This window comes from Pogonomyrmex barbatus, unplaced genomic scaffold (genome assembly GCF_055798465.1).
Source record: "Pogonomyrmex barbatus isolate J1 unplaced genomic scaffold, ASM5579846v1 scaffold13, whole genome shotgun sequence".
In the NCBI taxonomy this organism is placed as follows: Eukaryota; Metazoa; Arthropoda; class Insecta; order Hymenoptera; family Formicidae; genus Pogonomyrmex; species Pogonomyrmex barbatus.
Genome location: NW_028297109.1, coordinates 803757 through 816853, shown reverse-complemented (window position 1 = coordinate 816853; position 13097 = coordinate 803757). Strand labels below are relative to the sequence as shown.

Sequence of the window (13097 nt, the reverse complement as noted above, 5' to 3'; positions counted from 1 at the left end):
TATTTACCTCTTTTTGTAAAAGAAGTCAATGTTTAACTTTTTTCTTCCTCCCACTTGTTTGTAAAAGTAGTATATATTTTACCTTTTATTTATTTATTTTTTTTTTAAGAGAAGTTAATCTTCTTTTTTTTTTCATTCTTCCACTTGTTCGTAAGGGTAGCTTATATTTTACCTTTCATTTATTTCTTCTTTTGTTACAAAAGGCAATATTTAACCTTTCTTTTTTCTTCTTCGTTCATTTGTTTGTAAGGAAAATATATATTTTACCTTTTATTTATTTATTTTTTTTGTAAGAGAAGTCAATATTTAACCTCTTTTCCCTTCCGCTTGTTTGTAAGAATAGTATATATTTTATTTTTTAATTATTTATTTCTTTTTTGTAATGAAAAGCAATATTTAACCTTGTTTTTTCTTTCTTCCTTCCACTTTTTTGTAAGGAAAGTATATATTTAACTTTTGTTTATTTATTATTATTTTTGTAAAAGAAGCCAATATTTAACTTTTTTTTTCATTCCACTTGTTTATAAGGAAAGTATATATTTTACCTTTTATTTATTTTTTTTGTGAGAAATGGCAATATTTAATCTTTCTTTTTTTTCTTCCTTCCACTTGTTTGTAAGGAAAGTATATATTTAATCTTTTATTTATTTATTCTTTTTGTAAAAAATGGCAACATTTAACTTTTCTTTTTTTTTTCTTCCTTTCACTTATTTGTAAGGAAAGTATATATTTTACTTTTTATTTATTTATTTTTTTTTAGAGAAGTCAACGTTTAACCTTTTTTTTTTCTTCTTCTTCCAACTTGTTTGTAAGCATAGTATGTTTAATTTTTTATTTATTTCTTTTTTGAGTAAGAGAAGTCAATATTTAATCTTTCTTTTTTTTCTTTTTACTTATTCGTAAGGAAAGTATATATTTAATCCTTTATTTATTTTTTTTTTGTAAGAGAAAGCAATATTCAACCTTTTCTTTTTTTTCTTCCTTTCACTTGTTTGTAAGGAAAGTATATATTTTACCTTTTATTTATTTATTTTTTGTAAGAGAAGTCAATATTTAACCTTTCTTTTTTTTTTCTTCGTTTCACTTGTTTGTAAGGAAGGTATATATTTTACCTTTTATTTATTTTTTTTTTGTAAGAAAAAGCAGTATTTAACTTTTTTTTTTTTTCTTTTTTTCACTTGTTTGTAAGGAACATATATATTTTACCTTTTATTTTGTTACGTCGCACAGTGGTTCAAAATCCCGAAAAGATGACCAAATCCGTATAAGTGGTATAAAATCCGTATAAAATTACAAAGAAAAACTAAATATTGGGTTGTCCGGAAAGTTCGTGCCGATTTTTGGTAGGTGGCGTAAGGACAGGTCTGAATATATTAGAACGATTGAAAACAAATAACATGCGTACATATCATAAAAGACGATACTTCATATATTTGGAAAAAAATTTGGTTACGATACGTTAATTTTTGTCAGTTTTATACGCCTTTGAATATGGAAGAAAACAAAGTGCATTTTAGGCTAGTGCATTTAATGCTTTTCTTTTACCGAAAGGAAGGCAAAAATGCCACACAAGCGACAAACAAGATACGCGCTGTTTATGACGAAGGTAGCTGAAAGAATTGTGCGGAAGGTTTGCTAGGTTTAAAGTTGGTGATTTCAACCTTAAAGATCAAGAACGCCCGGGTAGACCCTCCACCACGGATGAAGATCAGATTAAAACACTGATCGAGAATAACTCACGCTATACGACACGTAAATTAGCAGAAATGTTAAATATGTCAAAATCCATTATCCACGAGCATTTTGTGAAGCTTGGCTACATAAACCGTTTGAAGTATGGGTTCCCCACGATTTAACGGAAAAAAATCTGATGAATCGCATTTCCATTTGCGACTCGCTCTATAAACGCAACGAGGAGACACCATTTTTGAAGCAAGTAGTGACGGGGGATGAAAAATGGATCATTTATAATAATGTTGAGCGAAAAAGATCTTGGGGAAAGCGAAATGAACCTTTAGCCACCCCAAAAGCCGATCTTCATCCAAAGAAGGTCATTCTCTGTGTCTGGTGGCATTGGAAAGGGATCCTATATTATGAGCTTTTACCAAATAACGAGACAATAAATTCAGAGAAGTATTGTTCCCAATTAGACGAATTAAAGATAGCAATTGAACAAAAACGTCCAGAAATAACGAATCGGAAGGGCGTCGTGTTTCATCAGGACAATGCGCGGCCTCATGTGTCTTTGATAAAAGACAAAAGATTCGACAAAAGTTGTTGGAGCTCGGTTGGGATGTTCTACCCCATCCACCATATTCACCAGATCTCGCGCCCTCTAATTTCCACCTATTTCGATCATTACAAAATTCCCTTAATGGAAAAAACCTCAATTCTTTGGTCGAGATAAAAAATCACGTAGAAAAGTTTTTCGCTGAAAAACCTGAGAGATTCTGGAAGGACAGAATTTTCAAGTTGCCTGAAAGATGGAGAAAAGTTGTAGAACAAAATGGCACCTATATAATTTAATAAATGTATACTAAAATTTAAATCTTCAATTTTCCTTCAAAATCGGCACGAACTTTCCGGACAACCCAATAAAATTCTAAATATAAAATAAATAAGAAGATATAAAATAAAAAGAACATAAAATAAGTAAATAAGAAGATATAAAATAAAAAGAATATAAAATAAATAAATAAGAAGAAATAAATAGATAAAAATATTAATAAATAATCATATCTGATTAAACTTTATTTTATAAACAAAAATCAAAATTAGTATCAGAATCGCAATGAATGTCAGAATCAATGTCGGTTCCTAAAAATTCACTATCGAAATCGATATATTTCTCTGTGATTGCAATATGAACTGTTGGTTGTTCTAATAATTCAATGATTTCTGGCGATAATGATTTGAGTGGCTTTTGTGGCAGTTTTCTTATACTAGAAATATACAGATCCGAAGTAATCAGCAGCCGATTGAAAACATCTTGCATGATATCTTCTCTAGAGCATTTTCGTGAGAAATCTTCACGAAATCTTTTGATGTCCTTATTTCGTGCTTCCTGAACATTCTCGAATAATTGCTCTATTAATAACAAAGCGAAAGTTATAATTTCTGGCCCGTGAATTAAAAGTTTATGTATTGAAGTTGGCATATTATATCACGGGTATAACAACTCGACAAATTTTCGCGCGGTTTCCAGAATATATTTTTGAAACTTGTCACATTTAACATTATAACCACTTGAAATAGCCTGAAGAATCACATGAAACCGATTGATTAAATATTCGGAGACACCTGTTATTGTAGCAGATACATTTGAGTTTTCGAAAAAGCGCCGAGCTGTATCCGTTGGTACTTTCGTAACCAGCTTTTGGACGATCGATAATTAATCCCAATTGTAAACGGAATCTCTTTTAAATAACCGTTTTGCATTCTTCGGTAATTTTTTCTCCTCCTCAGTACGTGCTTGTCGTTCTTAATTTGCAAACTGTATGATAAATGCAAACAATATTCAAAAAGACGTATCCAGGCATACAATGTAGATTGCAAATCGCAGATTAGTTTCAGTAACTTTTTTTTTGTAAAATCTCATTTATGTTGTTTGCATTTATGTTAAAATCCTTGGATGTAGCTCCGCACAAATAATAACGTAGAGTAGACTATCTGTTACCGCATTACAAATTTTATTGTCTATCATCGTAAACATCATGCTGTATTTAATGCAGATCTCCATTCCATGTACTTGTGTTATAAAAGAAACAAGCGACTCCACTTGTCGTTCAATATCATCGACTTCATTGATTGTCGACTCAACATTTTCATGTAGAAACTGCAGTCTTATCGGTCTAGAATATCGGATAGAATCGAGGAGATGATGGTCTATTCTTCCAAACAACAATCACAACAATTTCTGTATTTGATACGTGGTCTTTACACACAAGCTGTAATGACACAAGTGAGATGAAAAACATATTTTCATCTGATTTGCCGTCTTCGATAAACTTCTGCTTGTAAACGCTTTGTCCATTACTTCCGTCACAACCCCACTTATGAAGTACATATTTCTCACATTTTCCACAGTCAAGATACTAATAACTTCTCTTTGGAGAAACAAAATACGCTCTGTTGTGTGATCTAAAGCCTGCAATTTTACTTCTCTCCGTGATTATAATGCTAGAACGTACTGGATAATAACGCTTTTTTGCTTTTAATACGTTATTGTAGGATGGATACAATTTGTAGTTATTTTCCTTGCCTACTTTTCTTATTCTTTTCCTTGATAAATACGCTTTGAGAATTTATGCTCGACCAGAACGGAAAGTGCTGCCGTCAGATAATGTTCGTCAGATAATGTTCGTCAGATAATGTTCTTTCAATTTCTGTGAAAGCTGTTACATACTTACAAGCTTGTGTTGGGCTCGACGTTACATCCTTAATAAGGATTCCTTTTGAAGCATCTAATTGTCCTGACGCGCGAAGGCTCATTTGAGCAGCATATGCCAATTTCTCGATGATGTTGAATGTGCGGATTCTTCAGTTTTTCTGTATTTAGATCGATCACTCATTTTAGAAAATTCTAAGGATGGGCGACCTGTCCTTTTTGATTGCGTTGATGGAACCTCGGTGTCGTAAATTTTAATTTATACTGAACCAGATAGCTAATTATTATATTTTGTTTTAAATGTCTCCTCGTGTCTGTTGCTGCTTTTCCACATTGTTATCATGTAGAAAATCTTAGAGAGGGTAGGTTTGCATCTTCATGTATGATGATACTGCGGCTCATTTTTTCTGTCCTGTGGCTTTCAAAATTTTCATTTGTTTGGTCAAGCCCTCCTTCAAATGATTTCGTATTATCATAAATAATTCTTCTTTAGCACGTAATTACGTTTCTGTTTGATCCTGTAATGAAATAATATTCAAATTCGATCTCGGATATATTGTTTTATATATTATTTTAATATAGTTTTTATACGATACACGACTAGAACTGATATATAACTCATGTTAGCAGCGAAAAATAGTTATGCCTTTACTTAAACTTTTCAACGGTACCTGATTTTTTTATCTGAAAACTTGCCTATTTGGTACTGTATGATCCTACTCGTAATAAAAGATCCTCGAGCAAAATGTTTACTTGCCTTCCTGCCGATCTGTTTATAATTACATGCTCGACAAGCGATCGATACTGAAACAAATAGCGCGGAGCGCTTGTACAAAAATTTGTCGCAATATCACAAAAGCAGATAAAAGCAGTTAAATTTTTAATGATTCGAGAGAAAAAAATATAAGCTAAAAAATGATATTAAAAAAATCTCGGAATATAGTAGTATACATAACTATTTTGTTATTTGAAAATTTAATTCTTTCAAAATGTATCATTTCTTAAAAACCTAGATTCAACTAAAAATTATTTATATAAAACATAAAAAAAAACATTGTTAACATCGTTTTTTATACATACCTTCAGAAATACAACCCATTTTACAGAATTTGATTTCCAAACTCTGTTTTCGAAATATGCGCACAAAACTACTTTGGTAAAATCTCCCGACTACTTCCGACTGTTGCGACTATTCTGTGCGAAGGACAACTTTGAATTGAACTGGAAATTCAGATATAGGAGATATAATCCTAGAGCGAGGAACATTCGAAGGGGAATTTAATTCTCTTTCTGAAACAATAATAACATTTTCGAAAATTTGAAATTAGTTTTTCGACTTTTGGCCAGCTTTTCGGGATTTTGGACCACTGTGCATCGTGACGACTACACGATTCTTTTCTTTCTGTTATCAATTATTAGAATTTAATTAAGGGATAAACAGATGACATTTGTTCTGTTGAAGAACACTGTTACATCGATGATTATGCGACTGATCTCTTCCGGATCAGTTATTAGAATTCGGCTAAGCGGATAATCCCCATTATCCTAATCGCGGAAGAATGGCACATGTACAGATGTTTTCCCTTGATAGAATCATATATATATACACACACACACACACACACACACACACACACACACACACACACACACACACACACACACACACACACACACATATATATATATATATATATATATATATATATATATAGATAGCGTCTTTAAAGGCACGCGGGCACTTTTTCTTTTCATTCGATCAGAGCAATCTTTTTCAGTCCGTCAGTTTTTTTATCAGTCGGTGTCAGTCGAAATATTCTTTAACTAAGTGCAAGTGACCAAGTTTTCTGGCGATACCGCTGCCATTTTCATCACTTCATAGGTCCCAAGTTCCCGGCATTGCAACCAAATAACAGTAAGTTTTAATTAAACATAGTACTCTAATAATAATTTTTGGATCTCTTCTCCTTGTTTTCTTTCTTATTTTCTTATTTCTCCTTTATGAATTATGATATTTCCTCCTTATGATATTTCTCTTTTCTATCCTCTGCCTTTTCTCCTTACATTTCTTCTTCTCTTTCTCTTTCTTTTTCTCTTTGCTCGGACCTCTCGGGCTCTCTATGCATCGCGGAGCATTCAGCCGGTTCATGGCCATCGAATAATTCGGGAAATCTACTCTTCTGCAATTTTCTCTTTCTCTTCTTCACTTCTCTCCTCCGTCGAACTTCTCAGCTTCCCGACATATTTCGGAGATAGCCTTAAGGTTTACGGCCAACGATACTTCTCATACTCCAACGATTTCTCTCACTTATTCATTTCTTCCAGTGAAAATGACATCATCCTCTCTTTCCAATGCTCAAAAATGGAGGCGAGTCCTAAAGAGACTACATTATCATCGCAATAAGCGAGTCGATCTGCCAACAGCCCTTCAGCAAGGACATCCGGGATTTCAATACGAACGAATGAAACTACGAGTTGCTCCTGCACGAAGCTGTACTCACTCGATATTTCTTCTCCGTCCTACTCTCCGATCATCTGAGCTGGATCGTCCTCAGATTGCACTTTTTCCGGAATGTCACGACCCAAATTTTCAACTCCCCAATTTCCTCAATAACGAATTCTGCGAATTCCGAACTCCTGATCCCCTTCTTTTAGATTTCATCACAAAGAATTCAATTCCTCTCTCCGAAACACACACACACACACACACACACACACACACACACACACACACACACACACACACACACACACAATACTGATGTATGAATTTAAATACATAAAATAATCAAATGTAAAAAAAAAATAATTATAGTGGAATAATTATAATACATGTGGAAGAATATATATATATATATATATATATATATATATATATATATATATAGATAACTGAGCATAGAGTAAGTAATTATTTTTATCTTATGCTTAATTATCTGTATATATATATATATATATACGAGGGAAGTCTGAAAAGTTTTGAGCCTTAACATGAAGATGACGTTACTCGTCAAAACCATTCTAGTACTACAATAGTATATGCTTGAAAGACTTTTATGAAAATTTCAACTATTTTGGACGCTCAGTTGTTGTTTGACAGTCGTTTGTGTCAGTCGATGTCAGTGTTTTTGTAAAAATGGAAAAAATTGAATATCGTGCCGTGATTAAATTCTTACATTTGAAAGGCAATACGCCTGCGCAAATTAAAATCGAGTTGGATGCTGTTTACGGGGACTCCCCATCATTTGCCACCATAAAAAGATGGGCAGCTGAATTCAAACGTGGTCGTACCAGTTGATGATGAGCGTTCGGGACGTCCAAAAACTGCGACCACCGCTGATAACATCGAAAATGTTCACCAAATGGTACTGGACGACCGTCGAATCAAGGTTAGAGAGATAGCAAAGGCTATGGGCATATCGAAAGAATGCGCGTTTGTCATATATTGAAGAATTGGATATGCGCAAGCTATTCGCGCATTGGGTGCCGCGCTTGCTCACTTTGGATCAAAAACGAATTCAAATGAACATTTCTAAGGCTCTGTTGGAGCGGTTCAAGCGAAACGAATCAGATTTTTTGCGTCGATTCATAACTGTAGATGAAACTTGGATCCATCACTACACTCCAGAGACAAAAGAACAGTCAAAACAGTGGACTGCAAAGGGTGAACCTGCTTCGAAAAAGGTGAAGACGGTTCCATCAGCTCGGAAGGTAATGGCAACTGTTTTTTGGGATAGTCACGGAATTGTGTGTATCGACTATCTTGAAAAAGGTAAAATAACAATAACGGGAAGCGTATTACGCATCATTACTTGATAAGCTGAAGGTAGAAATTGCAAAAAAACGGCCGCATTTGAAGAAGAAGAAAGTGCTGTTTCATCAAGACAACGCACCTGCTCACACTTCGGCGGTCGCCATGGCCAAAATTCACGAACTGCACTTCGAATTGGTTGACCACCCACCGTATTCATCAGATCTGGCACCCAGCGATTTTTTCCTGTTTCCTAAGCTTAAAGTTTTGCTTGGAGGAGACAGAGATTTTCATCGAACGAGGAGATCATCGCAAACGTAAACGCCTATTTTGCGGAGCAAGATGCCAACTACTATTTGGAGAAGTTAAAGAAGTTAGAGTATCGATGGGAAAAGTGTATCAACTTAAAAGGAGATTATGTTGAAAAATAACACAATATTTGACCGAAAAAATACTTGTTTCTATGTTAGGCTCAAAACTTTTGAGACTACCCTCGTATTTTCTTTACAAACAAGTGGAAAAGGAAGAAAACAAAAGATAAGTATTGACTTCTCTTACAAAAAAAAGATAAATAAATAACAAATAAAATATATATTACTCTTACAAACAAACAAAAAAAAGGAAAAAAAAGATTAAATATTGGCTATCCTTACAAAAAAAGATTAAATATAAAACGGTCTCGCTTTCTCGCGCGGAGAGTGTCGGTTACCAGGAGGGGAAGCGAGGACGTTGGAGACAGAAAGGTGTGATTAAATTGTTAGGCGATTATAACAAATAACGATGTTTATTTGACTAATAGTGGTGCGATGGAATGCATCGAATCTTCGCGTTAATGTTCGTGGCCGTGGACGGGCGATCGGCGCGCGGATAGCGCGTTAATATAAAATAAGATATCGCTCGGGCGGTCGGGGCGATACTGATCGCGGCGCGCAGTTCGGTGGCGCAGGGTGCGCGCGGCGGCTGCGGTGTCGCACGTATTTGCCGCGAGCCTTTAAATCGGCGTGGATTTAAACGTGCACGCGTGTCGCGGGTGTTGTCGCGAGGGTGGATATTTCGCGAGGTCGGCGGATCGTTTAGATCGGAGAACGGGTGGGCCCGTTCCCTGCCGAGAGGGCTCGGCTGACGGGGGGTGCGCCCCTCGTCTGTATGTCTGAATGCCGAGTGAACTCGGCCAGCTGGGGAGGGCCCCAGCTGTGTGCGGAGAAGAAAGTGGCGGTGCCGAGTGTACTCGGCCGACCAGGGTGTGCCCTGGTGCTCGGAGAGATAGTATCGGGGAGAACCCCGATACTCGGCGGTGAAATCTCGGGAACGGCGGAGTCGGGTCGAGCGAACTCGACGCGCTGGGGAGACCCCAGCAACTCTCGGCTTGCCGTGCGAGCTACGGAGACGGCTTTCGGCCAGGCCAAGCGAACTTGGCGCGTTGGGGAGAACCCCAACAAATCTCAGGCTTGCTACCGGTTACGGATACTTGCTTCCTTGAGACGGGCTCTCGGAAAACGAGCTAGGAACAGGAGTAAACGAGGAGTGAATTCCAGTGGAGAGCGATGCTTTTTTATATCCGAGATCGACCTCGGTATTTTCGGTCGGATCGGTCGGATTGGTCGGTCTCGGGGTTAGCATCCCTCTCCCCAGGAGCGGAAAAAAAGGATCGGGGGATGATTGGTTTTTTAGTAGGGAAGGAATTCGGTGGGAAGGTAGCGGCGCGGTGCGGGGTGGTTACGCGCTTGTGGACGCGGTCGTGGCGCGGTGTGGGACACTCGCTCGGTTGCGTGGCGCGGCGTCGGTGCGGCGCGGGACGCGTTTGCGCTCGGTGGTACGGTGCGTGGCGCGGTGCGGAGTGCGTTCGCGCTTGTTGGCGCGACGCTTGGCGCGGTGCGGGGAAATATCACGAAAACATACGTGTTTTCGTGGTATTCTACGACGCTTCGGAGTTCGTATAAATGTATTAAAAAGAAGGCATTGCTGCTTCTTTGCGGCCATTGCCGCATTCCGCCTGATGTTCGGCGGTCCCCGACGGATGATCGGTCGGGGGAAATTCGGAGGAGGAGTGGAGCGGAAGGATGCGTTCCGTTACAAATAAATAAAAGGTAAAATATATACTTTTCTTACAAACAAGTGGAAGGAAGAAAAAAAAAGGAAAGGTTGAATATTGCTTTCTCTTACAAAAAAAATAAATAAAGAATTAAATATATACTTTCCTTACGAATAAGTAAAAAGAAAAAAAAGAAAGATTAAATATTGACTTCTCTTACAAAAAAGAAATAAATAAAAGATAAAATATACACTTTCCTTACAAACAAAATGAAAGGAAGAAAAAAAAAGAAAGATTGACTATTGCCTTCTCTTACAAAAAAAAATAAATAAAGAGTTAAATATATACTTTCCTTACGTATGTAACGGAGCGCATCCCTCCGCTCCATTCCTCCTCCGAATTTTCCCCTGACCGACCATCTGTCGGGGACCACCGAACACCAGACGGAGTGCAGCAGTGGCCGCAAAGAGGCAGCAATGCCTCCTTTTTAATTTATCCATACGCGAACTTCGAAGCGTCGGAGAATACCACGAAAACATGTATGTGGCCGAAAGCCGTCTCCGTATCTTGCACGGCAAGCCGAGAATTGCTGGGGCCTCCCCAGCGCGTCGAGTTCGCTCGACCCGACTCCGCCGTTCCCGAAATTTCTCCGCCGGGTATCGGGGTATCGGGGTCCCCGATACTACCTCTCCGAGCACCAGGGTACACCCTGGTCGGCCGAGTACACTCGGCACCGCCACTTTCTTCTCCGCACGCAGCCGGGGTCCTCCCCGGCTGGCCGAGTTCACTCGGCATTCACGCAAACAGACGAGGGGCGCACCCCCCGTCAGCCGAGCCCTTTCGGCAGGGAACGGGCACACCCGTTCTCCGATCTAAACGATCCGACGACTTCGCGAAATATGCATCCTCGCGACAACAAACTCGCGACACGCGTGCACGTTTAAATCCACGCCAATTTAAAGGCCCGCGACGAACACGTGCGACACCGCCGCCGCCGCGCGCGCCCCGCGCCACCGAACTGCGCGCCGCGATCAATATCGCGCCGACCGTCCGAGCGATATCTTATTTTATATTCACGCGTTATCCGCGCGCCGATCGCCGTCTCGCCCGTCCACGGCCACGAACATTAACGCGAAGATTCGGTGCATTCCATCGCACCACTATTAGTTAAATAAAGCATCGTTATTTGTTATAATTATCGCCTAACAATTTAATAACAACTTTCTGTCTCCAACATCCTCGCTTCCCCTCCTGGCAATCGACTGACCGCTCTCCGCGCGGGAAAGCGAGACCGTTTTACGGATAAGTGGAAAGAAGAAAAAAAAAGAAAGATTAAATATTGACTTCTCTTACAAAAAAGAAATATAATAAATAAAAGGTAAAATATACTTTCCTTACAAACGAATGGAAAGACGGAAAAAAAGTAAAGTTAAGTATTGTCTTTAAAAAAAAAATTAATTAATTAAAGATAAAATATATACTACCTTTACAAACAAGTGGGAGGAAGAAAAAAAATTAAATATTGACAACTCAACAAAAAACTCACTTCTCAACAAAAAAAAAGAATAAATAAATTGTTACGTCCACCCCCGATAAATCCTTATGGATTGTTGGGGGACGGAAGGACACATCAGACGTTCTTGCAGTTTACGTTCGTATGTGGAAGCTCACGAGCCGAGCACACAATTATGGGATCCAAAAGTGCAGGTCAACGTGCTGTCCACGCTATGATTCTGACTCCAAGACGTGCGTTTGTCGATCCGTTTTCGGGTCAGAGGATTTAATATCTTTAATCCAGACTAGGACTCGATAGGATTCGAGTAGGGATCGAGGGGGAAGTAGCTTTGAATAATAAGAAACGTTTAAGTTATTTTACGTTTACATTTAATTGAAGAAGAAGATTCACTTACAATAAGCTCCACACGGAAAAGTGACTCGTCCTCGCGAACTCTCATGATACCGTGGTGATCGTCATCTCCTCTCCACGTATCGATCAACGCCGCGGCGTGATCCGCTGCTAGATCCTTTAGATTTCGGCGCGAATTCTAGATGACCCGTGCTCTGCTGATCCTGCAGAAGATTCGAAGGCGGCGATCCTTCTCGGCCGAGCTTGCGACTTCCGAGGATCCTTTTCCGGTATGTTGATCCTTCCGGTGAAAAGATGGCTGTCTCTCCCGGCTCAAGTACTCATCCTCGTGCTCTTCGGCTCGCCTTCCTCTGTGTGGAGTCAGGGATGCCATTTCATGTACAATTGCAGCCACGCTGCAGCACGTAGAGGGGATAGACTGGCACACACACTAACGCGAGCGCTCGTCCGTGTACGCTCCGCGCTTCGGCCAAGTTCGAGCGGTAGAGAAGGAGTACCGACAACTGCTGTCTTCTTCTTTCTCGAGAAATGCTATATCGCTGATTTGAAGTTGGCGTCTCATGACATGACACGAATTAATCATGCGATATCATTGTCGATTATTTTTACATATATTTTTATACATATATTTTATTAAGTTAATAACATTATATTATTACAACATATTTTTTTCATACATAAATAAAAATTAAAATTTGTAAATACAAAAATCCACTCTTTGCCAATATATATGGTTTTTATTTGCAAAAAGTAATTATTATATTAAAAAAAATTTATTGTGGTCTTATAAAGATATTTAGATATAGCTATTAAAAACTGAATAAATATATAAATAAATATATAAATATATAAATAAACTATATATATATATATTATATATATTTATATTATATATATATATATATTTATATATATATATATATACCAATAAATATATAAAATAAATATTAGATATATTATTATATAAAAGGGAATTGCTGAATATAAAAAGGCTATATAGCTTTTATGATATTAATAAATAATAGAGAATAATAAAACTAATAACTGATATGAATCGCAA

General features: G+C 37.8%; 2 pseudogenes across 1 annotated transcript; both read right to left on the bottom strand.

The window, feature by feature from the left end:
* Positions 1-2755: 2755 nt before the first annotated feature.
* Positions 2756-3598, bottom strand: LOC148937515 (uncharacterized; annotated as a pseudogene).
* Positions 3348-12591, bottom strand: LOC148937514 (uncharacterized; annotated as a pseudogene). The gene is made up of 5 exons (XR_016138230.1): positions 12081-12591; positions 5468-5677; positions 5059-5191; positions 4322-4905; positions 3348-4281 (listed from the first exon to the last, which is right to left on the bottom strand). The product of XR_016138230.1 is annotated as an uncharacterized LOC148937514 (transcript).
* Between the last annotated feature and the right edge of the window lie 506 nt (positions 12592-13097).